At 49.2% G+C, this 13,368-nt stretch overlaps 5 non-coding genes across 5 annotated transcripts; all 5 read left to right on the forward strand.

The window, feature by feature from the left end:
• The first annotated feature begins 97 nt into the window (after window positions 1-97).
• trnal-caa (transfer RNA leucine (anticodon CAA)) lies at window positions 98-217 on the forward strand. The gene is made up of 2 exons: window positions 98-135; window positions 172-217. It is a non-coding gene; the product is annotated as a tRNA-Leu (tRNA).
• Window positions 218-3,933: 3,716 nt separating this feature from the next.
• Window positions 3,934-4,053, forward strand: trnal-caa (transfer RNA leucine (anticodon CAA)). The gene is made up of 2 exons: window positions 3,934-3,971; window positions 4,019-4,053. It is a non-coding gene; the product is annotated as a tRNA-Leu (tRNA).
• Window positions 4,054-7,746: 3,693 nt separating this feature from the next.
• trnal-caa (transfer RNA leucine (anticodon CAA)) lies at window positions 7,747-7,866 on the forward strand. The gene is made up of 2 exons: window positions 7,747-7,784; window positions 7,832-7,866. It is a non-coding gene; the product is annotated as a tRNA-Leu (tRNA).
• A 2,538-nt stretch (window positions 7,867-10,404) lies between these two features.
• On the forward strand, window positions 10,405-10,524 carry trnal-caa (transfer RNA leucine (anticodon CAA)). The gene is made up of 2 exons: window positions 10,405-10,442; window positions 10,490-10,524. It is a non-coding gene; the product is annotated as a tRNA-Leu (tRNA).
• Window positions 10,525-12,315: 1,791 nt separating this feature from the next.
• On the forward strand, window positions 12,316-12,435 carry trnal-caa (transfer RNA leucine (anticodon CAA)). The gene is made up of 2 exons: window positions 12,316-12,353; window positions 12,401-12,435. It is a non-coding gene; the product is annotated as a tRNA-Leu (tRNA).
• Window positions 12,436-13,368: the final 933 nt, after the last annotated feature.

Consider the following 13,368-nt stretch of genomic DNA (forward strand, 5'->3'; position numbering starts at 1 on the left):
TGCAGAAATGCGGAATTGCATTTTGTGTCTGCACAAGAGCAAGGTGACTAATTGTACAGAGTGAGAAAGACATCTGGAAAGGCATCTGCAGCAGCTTGTCAGGATGGCTGCGTGGTCTAAGGCGCCAGACTCAAGGAGTGTTAGTCCTTGCTCTGCGTCTGGGCTTGTGAATTCTGGTCCCTTTCTAGGGGCGTGGGTTCAAATCCCACTCCTGACATTCTTCCCTTTTCCCCAAACAAACCTTCCCACACCCACCCACTGCCCCCACATTTCACAGCTTCTTGGAGCGGAGTCGCTCCCCCTTCACAAAGATGGAAGAGTCCAACCTGTCACTATCAAAGATAAGGCTGAGGCTTTTACAACAATCTTCAGCCGCAAGTGCCCACCGGATGATCTTACTCAGTCTCCCCCTGTGCTCCCCACCATCACAGACACCATTCTTCCAACAATTCCATTCACTCCGTGTCAGATCAAGAGACACTGGACACTGCAAAGGCTCTGTGCTCTGGCACTGCTCCTGAAGGCTGCTGCTCCACAACATGCCCTTCCTCCAGCCAAGTTCTACCAGGACAGTGACAACACTGGGATCGACCTGGCCATGTGGGAAATTATCCAGGTATGTCCTGGACATAAAAAGCAGGACAAATCCAACTCAGCCAATTCCTCTCCCATCCATCTGTTCCCAATCCTCGGTAAAGTGATGGAAGGGCTCACCAACAGTGCTATCAAGCAGCACCTGCTCAGTGACACCCAGTTTGGCTTCCCCCAGGGTCACTCAGCTCCTGACCTGATTGTGTTTGTGTGTGTGTGTGAGAGAGAGAGATTGTGTGTGTGTGTGTGTGTGAGAGATAAAGATTGTGTGTGTGCCTGTGAGTGTGTGTGTGTTTGTGTGTGTGTGTGAAGGAGAGAGCGTGTGTGTGTTAGCATGTGTTTGTGTGCGTGTGAGAGAGAGTGTGTGTGTGTGTGAGAGAGAGAGGTGTGTGTGTGTGAGATTGTGTGTGCCTGTGGGCGTGTGTGTGAGAGAGAGAGTGTGTGTTTGTGTGAAGGAGAGAGAGTGTGTATGTTAGCGTGTGTGTGTGTGAGAGAGAGTGCATGTGTGTGTGTGAGCGCAAGAGAGGCAGCGTGTACGTGTGTGTGTTTGTGTGTGTGAGAGTGAGAGAATGTGTGTGAGTATGTGTCTGAGAGTGTGTGTTTGTGTCTGTCTGTGTGTGTGTGAGAGAGAGTATGTATGTGTATATGTGTGTTTGAGAGAGAGAGGGTGTGAGTGTGTATATGAGTGTGTGGGCATGTGTGTGTGTGAGAAACAGAGAGGGAGAATTTGTAGGTGTGTTTGAGAGAGACAGAGTGTGTATGTGTGTGAGAGAGACAGAGTGTGCGTGTGTGTGTGTAAGAGAGAGTGTGCATGTGTCTTTGTGTGTGAGAGAGTGAAAGAATGTGTGTGTGTGAGAGAGAGTGTGTTTGAGAGAGAGAGAATGTGTGTGCGAGAGAGAGAGAATGTGTGTGTGTATGTGCATGTATGTGTGTGTGTGAGTGAGAGTGGGTGCGTGTGAGAGAGAGAGAATTTGTATGTGTATGTCTGCAAGAGTGTGTTTGCGTGTGTCTGAGAGAGAGAGAGGAAGAATTTGTTGGTGTGTGTGAGAAAGAGTGTGTGTGTGTGAGAGAGTGCGTGTGTCTGTGTGTGTGTAAGAGGGAGAAGTGTGTGTGTGTGAGTGAGAGTGTGTGTGTGAGAGAGACAGAGAAAGGGAGAATTTGTGTGTATGAGAGGGAGAGAGTGTGTTTGTGCGTGCATGTGAGAGAGAGAGTGTGTGTGTGAGAGACAGATAGAGAGTGTGTGTGCGTGTGCATGTGAGAGAGAGTGTGTGTGTGCGAGAGTGAGACTGTGTATGAGGGATTGTTGCTGAGTGTGAATGCAAGGGAGCTGCAGAAATGCGGAATTGCATTTTGTGTCTGCACAAGAGCAGGGTGACTAATTGTACAGAGTGAGAAAGACATCTGGAAAGGCATCTGCAGCAGCTTGACAGGATGGCCGTGTGGTCTAAGGCGCCAGACTCAAGGAGTGTTAGTCCTCGCTCTGCGTCTGGGCTTGTGAATTCTGGTCCCTTTCTAGGGGCGTGGGTTCAAATCCCACTCCCGACGTTCTTCCCTTTTCCCCAAACAAACCTTCCCACACCCACACACTGCCCCCACATTTCACAGCTTCTTGGAGAGGAGTCGCTCCCCCTTCACAAAGATGGAAGAGTCCAACCTGTCACTATCAAAGATAAGGCTGAGGCTTTTACAACAATCTTCAGCCGCAAGTGCCCACCGGATGATCTTACTCAGTCTCCCCCTGTGCTCCCCACCATCACAGACACCATTCTTCCAACAATTCCATTCACTCCGTGTCAGATCAAGAGACACTGGACACTGCAAAGGCTCTGTGCTCTGGCACTGCTCCTGAAGGCTGCTGCTCCACAACATGCCCTTCCTCCAGCCAAGTTCTACCAGGACAGTGACAACACTGGGATCGACCTGGCCATGTGGGAAATTATCCAGGTATGTCCTGGACATAAAAAGCAGGACAAATCCAACTCAGCCAATTCCTCTCCCATCCATCTGTTCCCAATCCTCGGTAAAGTGATGGAAGGGCTCACCAACAGTGCTATCAAGCAGCACCTGCTCAGTGACACCCAGTTTGGCTTCCCCCAGGGTCACTCAGCTCCTGACCTGATTGTGTTTGTGTGTGTGTGTGAGAGAGAGAGATTGTGTGTGTGTGTGTGTGTGAGAGATAAAGATTGTGTGTGTGCCTGTGAGTGTGTGTGTGTTTGTGTGTGTGTGTGAAGGAGAGAGCGTGTGTGTGTTAGCATTTGTTTGTGTGCGTGTGAGAGAGAGTGTGTGTGTGTGAGAGAGAGAGGTGTGTGTGTGTGAGATTGTGTGTACCTGTGGGCGTGTGTGTGAGAGAGAGAGTGTGTGTTTGTGTGAAGGAGAGAGAGTGTGTATGTTAGCGTGTGTGTGTGTGAGAGAGAGTGCATGTGTGTGTGTGAGCGCAAGAGAGGCAGCGTGTACGTGTGTGTGTTTGTGTGTGTGAGAGTGAGAGAATGTGTGTGAGTATGTGTCTGAGAGTGTGTGTTTGTGTCTGTCTGTGTGTGTGTGAGTGAGAGTATGTATGTGTATATGTGTGTTTGAGAGAGAGAGGGTGTGAGTGTGTATATGAGTGTGTGGGCATGTGTGTGTGTGAGAAACAGAGAGGGAGAATTTGTAGGTGTGTTTGAGAGAGACAGAGTGTGTATGTGTGTGAGAGAGACAGAGTGTGCGTGTGTGTGTGTAAGAGAGAGTGTGCATGTGTGTTTGTGTGTGAGAGAGTGAAAGAATGTGTGTGTGTGAGAGAGAGTGTGTTTGAGAGAGAGAGAATGTGTGTGCGAGAGAGAGAGAATGTGTGTGTGTATGTGCGTGTATGTGTGTGTGTGAGTGAGAGTGGGTGCGTGTGAGAGAGAGAGAATTTGTATGTGTATGTCTGCAAGAGTGTGTTTGCGTGTGTCTGAGAGAGAGAGAGGAAGAATTTGTTGGTGTGTGTGAGAAAGAGTGTGTGTGTGTGAGAGAGTGCGTGTGTCTGTGTGTGTGTAAGAGGGAGAAGTGTGTGTGTGTGAGTGAGAGTGTGTGTGTGAGAGAGACAGAGAAAGGGAGAATTTGTGTGTATGAGAGGGAGAGAGTGTGTTTGTGCGTGCATGTGAGAGAGAGAGTGTGTGTGTGAGAGACAGATAGAGAGTGTGTGTGCGTGTGCATGTGAGAGAGAGTGTGTGTGTGCGAGAGTGAGACTGTGTATGAGGGATTGTTGCTGAGTGTGAATGCAAGGGAGCTGCAGAAATGCGGAATTGCATTTTGTGTCTGCACAAGAGCAAGGTGACTAATTGTACAGAGTGAGAAAGACATCTGGAAAGGCATCTGCAGCAGCTTGTCAGGATGGCCGAGTGGTCTAAGGCGCTAGACTCAAGGAGTGTTAGTCCTTGCTCTGCATCTGGGCTTGTGAATTCTGGTCCCTTTCTAGGGGCGTGGGTTCAAATCCCACTCCTGACATTCTTCCCTTTTCCCCAAACAAACCTTCCCACACCCACACACTGCCCCCACATTTCACAGCTTCTTGGAGAGGAGTCGCTCCCCCTTCACAAAGATGGAAGAGTCCAACCTGTCACTATCAAAGATAAGGCTGAGGCTTTTACAACAATCTTCAGCTGCAAGTGCCCACCGGATGATCTTACTCAGTCTCCCCCTGTGCTCCCCACCATCACAGACACCATTCTTCCAACAATTCCATTCACTCCGTGTCAGATCAAGAGACACTGGACACTGCAAAGGCTCTGTGCTCTGGCACTGCTCCTGAAGGCTGCTGCTCCACAACATGCCCTTCCTCCAGCCAAGTTCTACCAGGACAGTGACAACACTGGGATCGACCTGGCCATGTGGGAAATTATCCAGGTATGTCCTGGACATAAAAAGCAGGACAAATCCAACTCAGCCAATTCCTCTCCCATCCATCTGTTCCCAATCCTCGGTAAAGTGATGGAAGGGCTGACCAACAGTGCTATCAAGCAGCACCTGCTCAGTGACACCCAGTTTGGCTTCCCCCAGGGTCACTCAGCTCCTGACCTGATTGTGTTTGTGTGTGTGTGTGAGAGAGAGAGATTGTGTGTGTGTGTGTGTGTGTGAGAGATAAAGATTGTGTGTGTGCCTGTGAGTGTGTGTGTGTTTGTGTGTGTGTGTGAAGGAGAGAGCGTGTGTGTGTTAGCATGTGTTTGTGTGCGTGTGAGAGAGAGTGTGTGTGTGTGTGAAAGAGAGAGGTGTGTGTGTGTGAGATTGTGTGTGCCTGTGGGCGTGTGTGTGAGCGAGAGAGTGTGTGTTTGTGTGAAGGAGAAAGAGTGTGTATGTTAGCGTGTGTGTGTGTGAGCGCAAGAGAGGCAGCGTGTACGTGTGTGTGTTTGTGTGTGTGAGAGTGAGAGAATGTGTGTGAGTATGTGTCTGAGAGTGTGTGTTTGTGTCTGTCTGTGTGTGTGTGAGTGAGAGTATGTATGTGTATATGTGTGTTTGAGAGAGAGAGGGTGTGAGTGTGTATATGAGTGTGTGGGCATGTGTGTGTGTGAGAAACAGAGAGGGAGAATTTGTAGGTGTGTTTGAGAGAGACAGAGTGTGTATGTGTGTGAGAGAGACAGAGTGTGCGTGTGTGTGTGTAAGAGAGAGTGTGCATGTGTCTTTGTGTGTGAGAGAGTGAAAGAATGTGTGTGTGTGAGAGAGAGTGTGTTTGAGAGAGAGAGAATGTGTGTGCGAGAGAGAGAGAATGTGTGTGTGTATGTGCGTGTATGTGTGTGTGTGAGTGAGAGTGGGTGCGTGTGAGAGAGAGAGAATTTGTATGTGTATGTCTGCAAGAGTGTGTTTGCGTGTGTCTGAGAGAGAGAGAGGAAGAATTTGTTGGTGTGTGTGAGAAAGAGTGTGTGTGTGAGATAGTGTGTGTGTGAGAGAGTGCGTGTGTCTGTGTGTGTGTAAGAGGGAGAAGTGTGTGTGTGTGAGTGAGAGTGTGTGTGTGAGAGAGACAGAGAAAGGGAGAATTTGTGTGTATGAGAGGGAGAGAGTGTGTTTGTGCGTGCATGTGAGAGAGAGAGTGTGTGTGTGAGAGACAGATAGAGAGTGTGTGTGCGTGTGCATGTGAGAGAGAGTGTGTGTGTGCGAGAGTGAGACTGTGTATGAGGGATTGTTGCTGAGTGTGAATGCAAGGGAGCTGCAGAAATGCGGAATTGCATTTTGTGTCTGCACAAGAGCAAGGTGACTAATTGTACAGAGTGAGAAAGACATCTGGAAAGGCATCTGCAGCAGACTCTCTGCAGCATCTGCAGCAGGTCTAAGGCGCCAGACTCAAGGAGTGTTAGTCCTTGCTCTGTATCTGGGCTTGTGAATTCTGGTCCCTTTCTAGGGGCGTGGGTTCAAATCCCACTCCTGACATTCTTCCCTTTTCCCCAAACAAACCTTCCCACACCCACACACTGCCCCCACATTTCACAGCTTCTTGGAGAGGAGTCGCTCCCCCTTCACAAAGATGGAAGAGTCCAACCTGTCACTTTCAAAGATAAGGCTGAGGCTTTTACAACAATCTTCAGCCGCAAGTGCCCACCGGATGATCTTACTCAGTCTCCCCCTGTGCTCCCCACCATCACAGACACCATTCTTCCAACAATTCCATTCACTCCGTGTCAGATCAAGAGACACTGGACACTGCAAAGGCTCTGTGCTCTGGCACTGCTCCTGAAGGCTGCTGCTCCACAACATGCCCTTCCTCCAGCCAAGTTCTACCAGGACAGTGACAACACTGGGATCGACCTGGCCATGTGGGAAATTATCCAGGTATGTCCTGGACATAAAAAGCAGGACAAATCCAACTCAGCCAATTCCTCTCCCATCCATCTGTTCCCAATCCTCGGTAAAGTGATGGAAGGGCTCACCAACAGTGCTATCAAGCAGCACCTGCTCAGTGACACCCAGTTTGGCTTCCCCCAGGGTCACTCAGCTCCTGACCTGATTGTGTTTGTGTGTGTGTGTGAGAGAGAGAGATTGTGTGTGTGTGTGTGTGTGTGAGAGATTAAGATTGTGTGTGTGCCTGTGAGTGTGTGTGTGTTTGTGTGTGTGTGTGAGAGAGAGAGGTGTGTGTGTGTGTGTGTGTGTGTGTGAGATTGTGTGTGCCTGTGGGCGTGTGTGTGAGAGAGAGAGTGTGTGTTTGTGTGAAGGAGAGAGAGTGTGTATGTTAGCGTGTGTGTGTGTGAGAGAGAGTGCATGTGTGTGTGTGAGCGCAAGAGAGGCAGCGTGTACGTGTGTGTGTTTGTGTGTGTGAGAGTGAGAGAATGTGTGTGAGTATGTGTCTGAGAGTGTGTGTTTGTGTCTGCCTGTGTGTGTGTGAGTGAGAGTGTGTGTGAGAGAGAGTATGTATGTGTATATGTGTGTTTGAGAGAGAGAGGGTGTGAGTGTGTATATGAGTGTGTGGGCATGTGTGTGTGTGAGAAACAGAGAGGGAGAATTTGTAGGTGTGTTTGAGAGAGACAGAGTGTGTATGTGTGTGAGAGAGACAGAGTGTGCGTGTGTGTGTGTAAGAGAGAGTGTGCATGTGTGTTTGTGTGTGAGAGAGTGAAAGAATGTGTGTGTGTGAGAGAGAGTGTGTTTGAGAGAGAGAGAATGTGTGTGCGAGAGAGAGAGAATGTGTGTGTGTATGTGCGTGTATGTGTGTGTGTGAGTGAGAGTGGGTGCGTGTGAGAGAGAGAGAATTTGTATGTGTATGTCTGCAAGAGTGTGTTTGCGTGTGTCTGAGAGAGAGAGAGGAAGAATCTGTTGGTGTGTGTGAGAAAGAGTGTGTGTGTGAGATAGTGTGTGTGTGAGAGAGTGCGTGTGTCTGTGTGTGCGTAAGAGGGAGAAGTGTGTGTGTGTGAGTGAGAGTGTGTGTGTGAGAGAGACAGAGAAAGGGAGAATTTGTGTGTATGAGAGGGAGAGAGTGTGTTTGTGCGTGCATGTGAGAGAGAGAGTGTGTGTGTGAGAGACAGATAGAGAGTGTGTGTGCGTGTGCATGTGAGAGAGAGTGTGTGTGTGCGAGAGTGAGACTGTGTATGAGGGATTGTTGCTGAGTGTGAATGCAAGGGAGCTGCAGAAATGCGGAATTGCATTTTGTGTCTGCACAAGAGCAAGGTGACTAATTGTACAGAGTGAGAAAGACACCTGGAAAGGCATCAGCAGCGGCTTGTCAGGATGGCCGAGTGGTCTAAGGCGCCAGACTCAATGAGTGTTCGTCCTTGCTCTGCATCTGGGCTTGTGAATTCTGGTCCCTTTCTTGGGGCGTGGGTTCAAATCCCACTCCTGACATTCTTCCCTTTTCCCCAAACAAACCTTCCCACACCCACACACTGCCCCCACATTTCACAGCTTCTTGGAGAGGAGTCGCTCCCCCTTCACAAAGATGGAAGAGTCCAACCTGTCACTATCAAAGATAAGGCTGAGGCTTTTACAACAATCTTCAGCCGCAAGTGCCCACCGGATGATCTTACTCAGTCTCCCCCTGTGCTCCCCACCATCACAGACACCATTCTTCCAACAATTCCATTCACTCCGTGTCAGATCAAGAGACACTGGACACTGCAAAGGCTCTGTGCTCTGGCACTGCTCCTGAAGGCTGCTGCTCCACAACATGCCCTTCCTCCAGCCAAGTTCTACCAGGACAGTGACAACACTGGGATCGACCTGGCCATGTGGGAAATTATCCAGGTATGTCCTGTACATAAAAAGCAGGACAAATCCAACTCAGCCAATTCCTCTCCCATCCATCTGTTCCCAATCCTCGGTAAAGTGATGGAAGGGCTCACCAACAGTGCTATCAAGCAGCACCTGCTCAGTGACACCCAGTTTGGCTTCCCCCAGGGTCACTCAGCTCCTGACCTGATTGTGTTTGTGTGTGTGTGTGAGAGAGAGAGATTGTGTGTGTGTGTGTGTGTGTGAGAGATAAAGATTGTGTGTGTGCCTGTGAGTGTGTGTGTGTTTGTGTGTGTGTGTGAGAGAGAGAGGTGTGTGTGTGTGTGAGATTGTGTGTGCCTGTGGGCGTGTGTGTGAGAGAGAGAGTGTGTGTTTGTGTGAAGGAGAGAGAGTGTGTATGTTAGCGTGTGTGTGTGTGAGAGAGAGTGCATGTGTGTGTGTGAGCGCAAGAGAGGCAGCGTGTACGTGTGTGTGTTTGTGTGTGTGAGAGTGAGAGAATGTGTGTGAGTATGTGTCTGAGAGTGTGTGTTTGTGTCTGCCTGTGTGTGTGTGAGAGAGAGTATGTATGTGTATATGTGTGTTTGAGAGAGAGAGGGTGTGAGTGTGTATATGAGTGTGTGGGCATGTGTGTGTGTGAGAAACAGAGAGGGAGAATTTGTAGGTGTGTTTGAGAGAGACAGAGTGAGTATGTGTGTGAGAGAGACAGAGTGTGCGTGTGTGTGTGTAAGAGAGAGTGTGCATGTGTCTTTGTGTGTGAGAGAGTGAAAGAATGTGTGTGTGTGAGAGAGAGTGTGTTTGAGAGAGAGAGAATGTGTGTGCGAGAGAGAGAGAATGTGTGTGTGTATGTGCGTGTATGTGTGTGTGTGAGTGAGAGTGGGTGCGTGTGAGAGAGAGAGAATTTGTATGTGTATGTCTGCAAGAGTGTGTTTGCGTGTGTCTGAGAGAGAGAGAGGAAGAATTTGTTGGTGTGTGTGAGAAAGAGTGTGTGTGTGAGATAGTGTGTGTGTGAGAGATTAAGATTGTGTGTGTGCCTGTGAGTGTGTGTGTGTTTGTGTGTGTGTGTGAGAGAGAGAGGTGTGTGTGTGTGTGTGTGTGTGAGATTGTGTGTGCCTGTGGGCGTGTGTGTGAGAGAGAGAGTGTGTGTTTGTGTGAAGGAGAGAGAGTGTGTATGTTAGCGTGTGTGTGTGTGAGAGAGAGTGCATGTGTGTGTGTGAGCGCAAGAGAGGCAGTGTGTACGTGTGTGTGTTTGTGCGTGTGAGAGTGAGAGAATGTGTGTGAGTATGTGTCTGAGAGTGTGTGTTTGTGTCTGCCTGTGTGTGTGTGAGTGAGAGTGTGTGTGAGAGAGTATGTATGTGTATATGTGTGTTTGAGAGAGAGAGGGCGTGAGTGTGTATATGAGTGTGTGGGCATGTGTGTGTGTGAGAAACAGAGAGGGAGAATTTGTAGGTGTGTTTGAGAGAGACAGAGTGTGTATGTGTGTGAGAGAGACAGAGTGTGCGTGTGTGTGTGTAAGAGAGAGTGTGCATGTGTGTTTGTGTGTGAGAGAGTGAAAGAATGTGTGTGTGTGAGAGAGAGTGTGTTTGAGAGAGAGAGAATGTGTGTGCGAGAGAGAGAGAATGTGTGTGTGTATGTGCGTGTATGTGTGTGTGTGAGTGAGAGTGGGTGCGTGTGAGAGAGAGAGAATTTGTATGTGTATGTCTGCAAGAGTGTGTTTGCGTGTGTCTGAGAGAGAGAGAGGAAGAATTTGTTGGTGTGTGTGAGAAAGAGTGTGTGTGTGAGATAGTGTGTGTGTGAGAGAGTGCGTGTGTCTGTGTGTGTGTAAGAGGGAGAAGTGTGTGTGTGTGAGTGAGAGTGTGTGTGTGAGAGAGACAGAGAAAGGGAGAATTTGTGTGTATGAGAGGGAGAGAGTGTGTTTGTGCGTGCATGTGAGAGAGAGAGTGTGTGTGTGTGAGAGACAGATAGAGAGTGTGTGTGCGTGTGCATGTGAGAGAGAGTGTGTGTGTGCGAGAGTGAGACTGTGTATGAGGGATTGTTGCTGAGTGTGAATGCAAGGGAGCTGCAGAAATGCGGAATTGCATTTTGTGTCTGCACAAGAGCAAGGTGACTAATTGTACAGAGTGAGAAAGACATCTGGAAAGGCATCTGCAGCAGCTTGTCAGGATGGCCGAGTGGTCTAAGGCGCCAGACTCAAGGAGTGTTAGTCCTTGCTTTGCATCTGGGCTTGTGAATTCTGGTCCCTTTCTTGGGGCGTGGGTTCAAATCCCACTCCTGACATTCTGCCCTTTTCCCCAAACAAACCTTCCCACACCCACACACTGCCCCCACATTTCACAGCTTCTTGGAGTGGAGTCGCTCCCCCTTCACAAAGATGGAAGAGTCCAACCTGTCACTTTCAAAGATAAGGCTGAGGCTTTTACAACAATCTTCAGCCGCAAGTGCCCACCGGATGACCTTACTCAGTCTCCCCCTGTGCTCCCCACCATCACAGACACCATTCTTCCAACAATTCCATTCACTCCGTCTCAGATCAAGAGACACTGGACACTGCAAAGGCTCTGTGCTCTGGCACTGCTCCTGAAGGCTGCTGCTCCACAACATGCCCTTCCTCCAGCCAAGTTCTACCAGGACAGTGACAACACTGGGATCGACCTGGCCATGTGGGAAATTATCCAGGTATGTCCTGGACATAAAAAGCAGGACAAATCCAACTCAGCCAATTCCTCTCCCATCCATCTGTTCCCAATCCTCGGTAAAGTGATGGAAGGGCTCACCAACAGTGCTATCAAGCAGCACCTGCTCAGTGACACCCAGTTTGGCTTCCCCCAGGGTCACTCAGCTCCTGACCTGATTGTGTTTGTGTGTGTGTGTGAGAGAGAGAGATTGTGTGTGTGTGTGTGTGTGAGAGATAAAGATTGTGTGTGTGCCTGTGAGTGTGTGTGTGTTTGTGTGTGTGTGTGAAGGAGAGAGCGTGTGTGTGTTAGCATGTGTTTGTGTGCGTGTGAGAGAGAGTGTGTGTGTGTGTGAAAGAGAGAGGTGTGTGTGTGTGAGATTGTGTGTGCCTGTGGGCGTGTGTGTGAGAGAGAGAGTGTGTGTTTGTGTGAAGGAGAGAGAGTGTGTATGTTAGCGTGTATGTGTGTGAGCGCAAGAGAGGCAGCGTGTACGTGTGTGTGTTTGTGTGTGTGAGAGTGAGAGAATGTGTGTGAGTATGTGTCTGAGAGTGTGTGTTTGTGTCTGTCTGTGTGTGTGTGAGTGAGAGTATGTATGTGTATATGTGTGTTTGAGAGAGAGAGGGTGTGAGTGTGTATATGAGTGTGTGGGCATGTGTGTGTGTGAGAAACAGAGAGGGAGAATTTGTAGGTGTGTTTGAGAGAGACAGAGTGTGTATGTGTGTGAGAGAGACAGAGTGTGCGTGTGTGTGTGTAAGAGAGAGTGTGCATGTGTCTTTGTGTGTGAGAGAGTGAAAGAATGTGTGTGTGTGAGAGAGAGTGTGTTTGAGAGAGAGAGAATGTGTGTGCGAGAGAGAGAGAATGTGTGTGTGTATGTGCGTGTATGTGTGTGTGTGAGTGAGAGTGGGTGCGTGTGAGAGAGAGAGAATTTGTATGTGTATGTCTGCAAGAGTGTGTTTGCGTGTGTCTGAGAGAGAGAGAGGAAGAATTTGTTGGTGTGTGTGAGAAAGAGTGTGTGTGTGAGATAGTGTGTGTGTGAGAGAGTGCGTGTGTCTGTGTGTGTGTAAGAGGGAGAAGTGTGTGTGTGTGAGTGAGAGTGTGTGTGTGAGAGAGACAGAGAAAGGGAGAATTTGTGTGTATGAGAGGGAGAGAGTGTGTTTGTGCGTGCATGTGAGAGAGAGAGTGTGTGTGTGTGAGAGACAGATAGAGAGTGTGTGTGCGTGTGCATGTGAGAGAGAGTGTGTGTGTGCGAGAGTGAGACTGTGTATGAGGGATTGTTGCTGAGTGTGAATGCAAGGGAGCTGCAGAAATGCGGAATTGCATTTTGTGTCTGCACAAGAGCAAGGTGACTAATTGTACAGAGTGAGAAAGACATCTGGAAAGGCATCTGCAGCAGCTTGTCAGGATGGCCGAGTGGTCTAAGGCGCCAGACTCAAGGAGTGTTAGTCCTTGCTCTGTATCTGGGCTTGTGAATTCTGGTCCCTTTCTAGGTGCGTGGGTTCAAATCCCACTCCTGACATTCTTCCCTTTTCCCCAAACAAACCTTCCCACACCCACACACTGCCCCCACATTTCACAGCTTCTTGGAGAGGAGTCGCTCCCCCTTCACAAAGATGGAAGAGTCCAACCTGTCACTATCAAAGATAAGGCTGAGGCTTTTACAACAATCTTCAGCTGCAAGTGCCCACCGGATGATCTTACTCAGTCTCCCCCTGTGCTCCCCACCATCACAGACACCATTCTTCCAACAATTCCATTCACTCCGTGTCAGATCAAGAGACACTGGACACTGCAAAGGCTCTGTGCTCTGGCACTGCTCCTGAAGGCTGCTGCTCCACAACATGCCCTTCCTCCAGCCAAGTTCTACCAGGACAGTGACAACACTGGGATCGACCTGGCCATGTGGGAAATTATCCAGGTATGTCCTGGACATAAAAAGCAGGACAAATCCAACTCAGCCAATTCCTCTCCCATCCATCTGTTCCCAATCCTCGGTAAAGTGATGGAAGGGCTCACCAACAGTGCTATCAAGCAGCACCTGCTCAGTGACACCCAGTTTGGCTTCCCCCAGGGTCACTCAGCTCCTGACCTGATTGTGTTTGTGTGTGTGTGTGAGAGAGAGAGATTGTGTGTGTGTGTGTGTGTGTGAGAGATAAAGATTGTGTGTGTGCCTGTGAGTGTGTGTGTGTTTGTGTGTGTGTGTGAAGCAGAGAGCGTGTGTGTGTTAGCATGTGTTTGTGTGCGTGTGAGAGAGAGTGTGTGTGTGTGTGAAAGAGAGAGGTGTGTGTGTGTGAGATTGTGTGTGCCTGTGGGCGTGTGTGTGAGCGAGAGAGTGTGTGTTTGTGTGAAGGAGAAAGAGTGTGTATGTTAGCGTGTGTGTGTGTGAGCGCAAGAGAGGCAGCGTGTACGTGTGTGTGTTTGTGTGTGTGAGAGTGAGAGAATGTGTGTGAGT

The sequence above is a fragment of the Chiloscyllium punctatum genome, chromosome 17 (assembly GCF_047496795.1).
Source record: "Chiloscyllium punctatum isolate Juve2018m chromosome 17, sChiPun1.3, whole genome shotgun sequence".
NCBI lineage: Eukaryota > Metazoa > Chordata > Chondrichthyes > Orectolobiformes > Hemiscylliidae > Chiloscyllium > Chiloscyllium punctatum.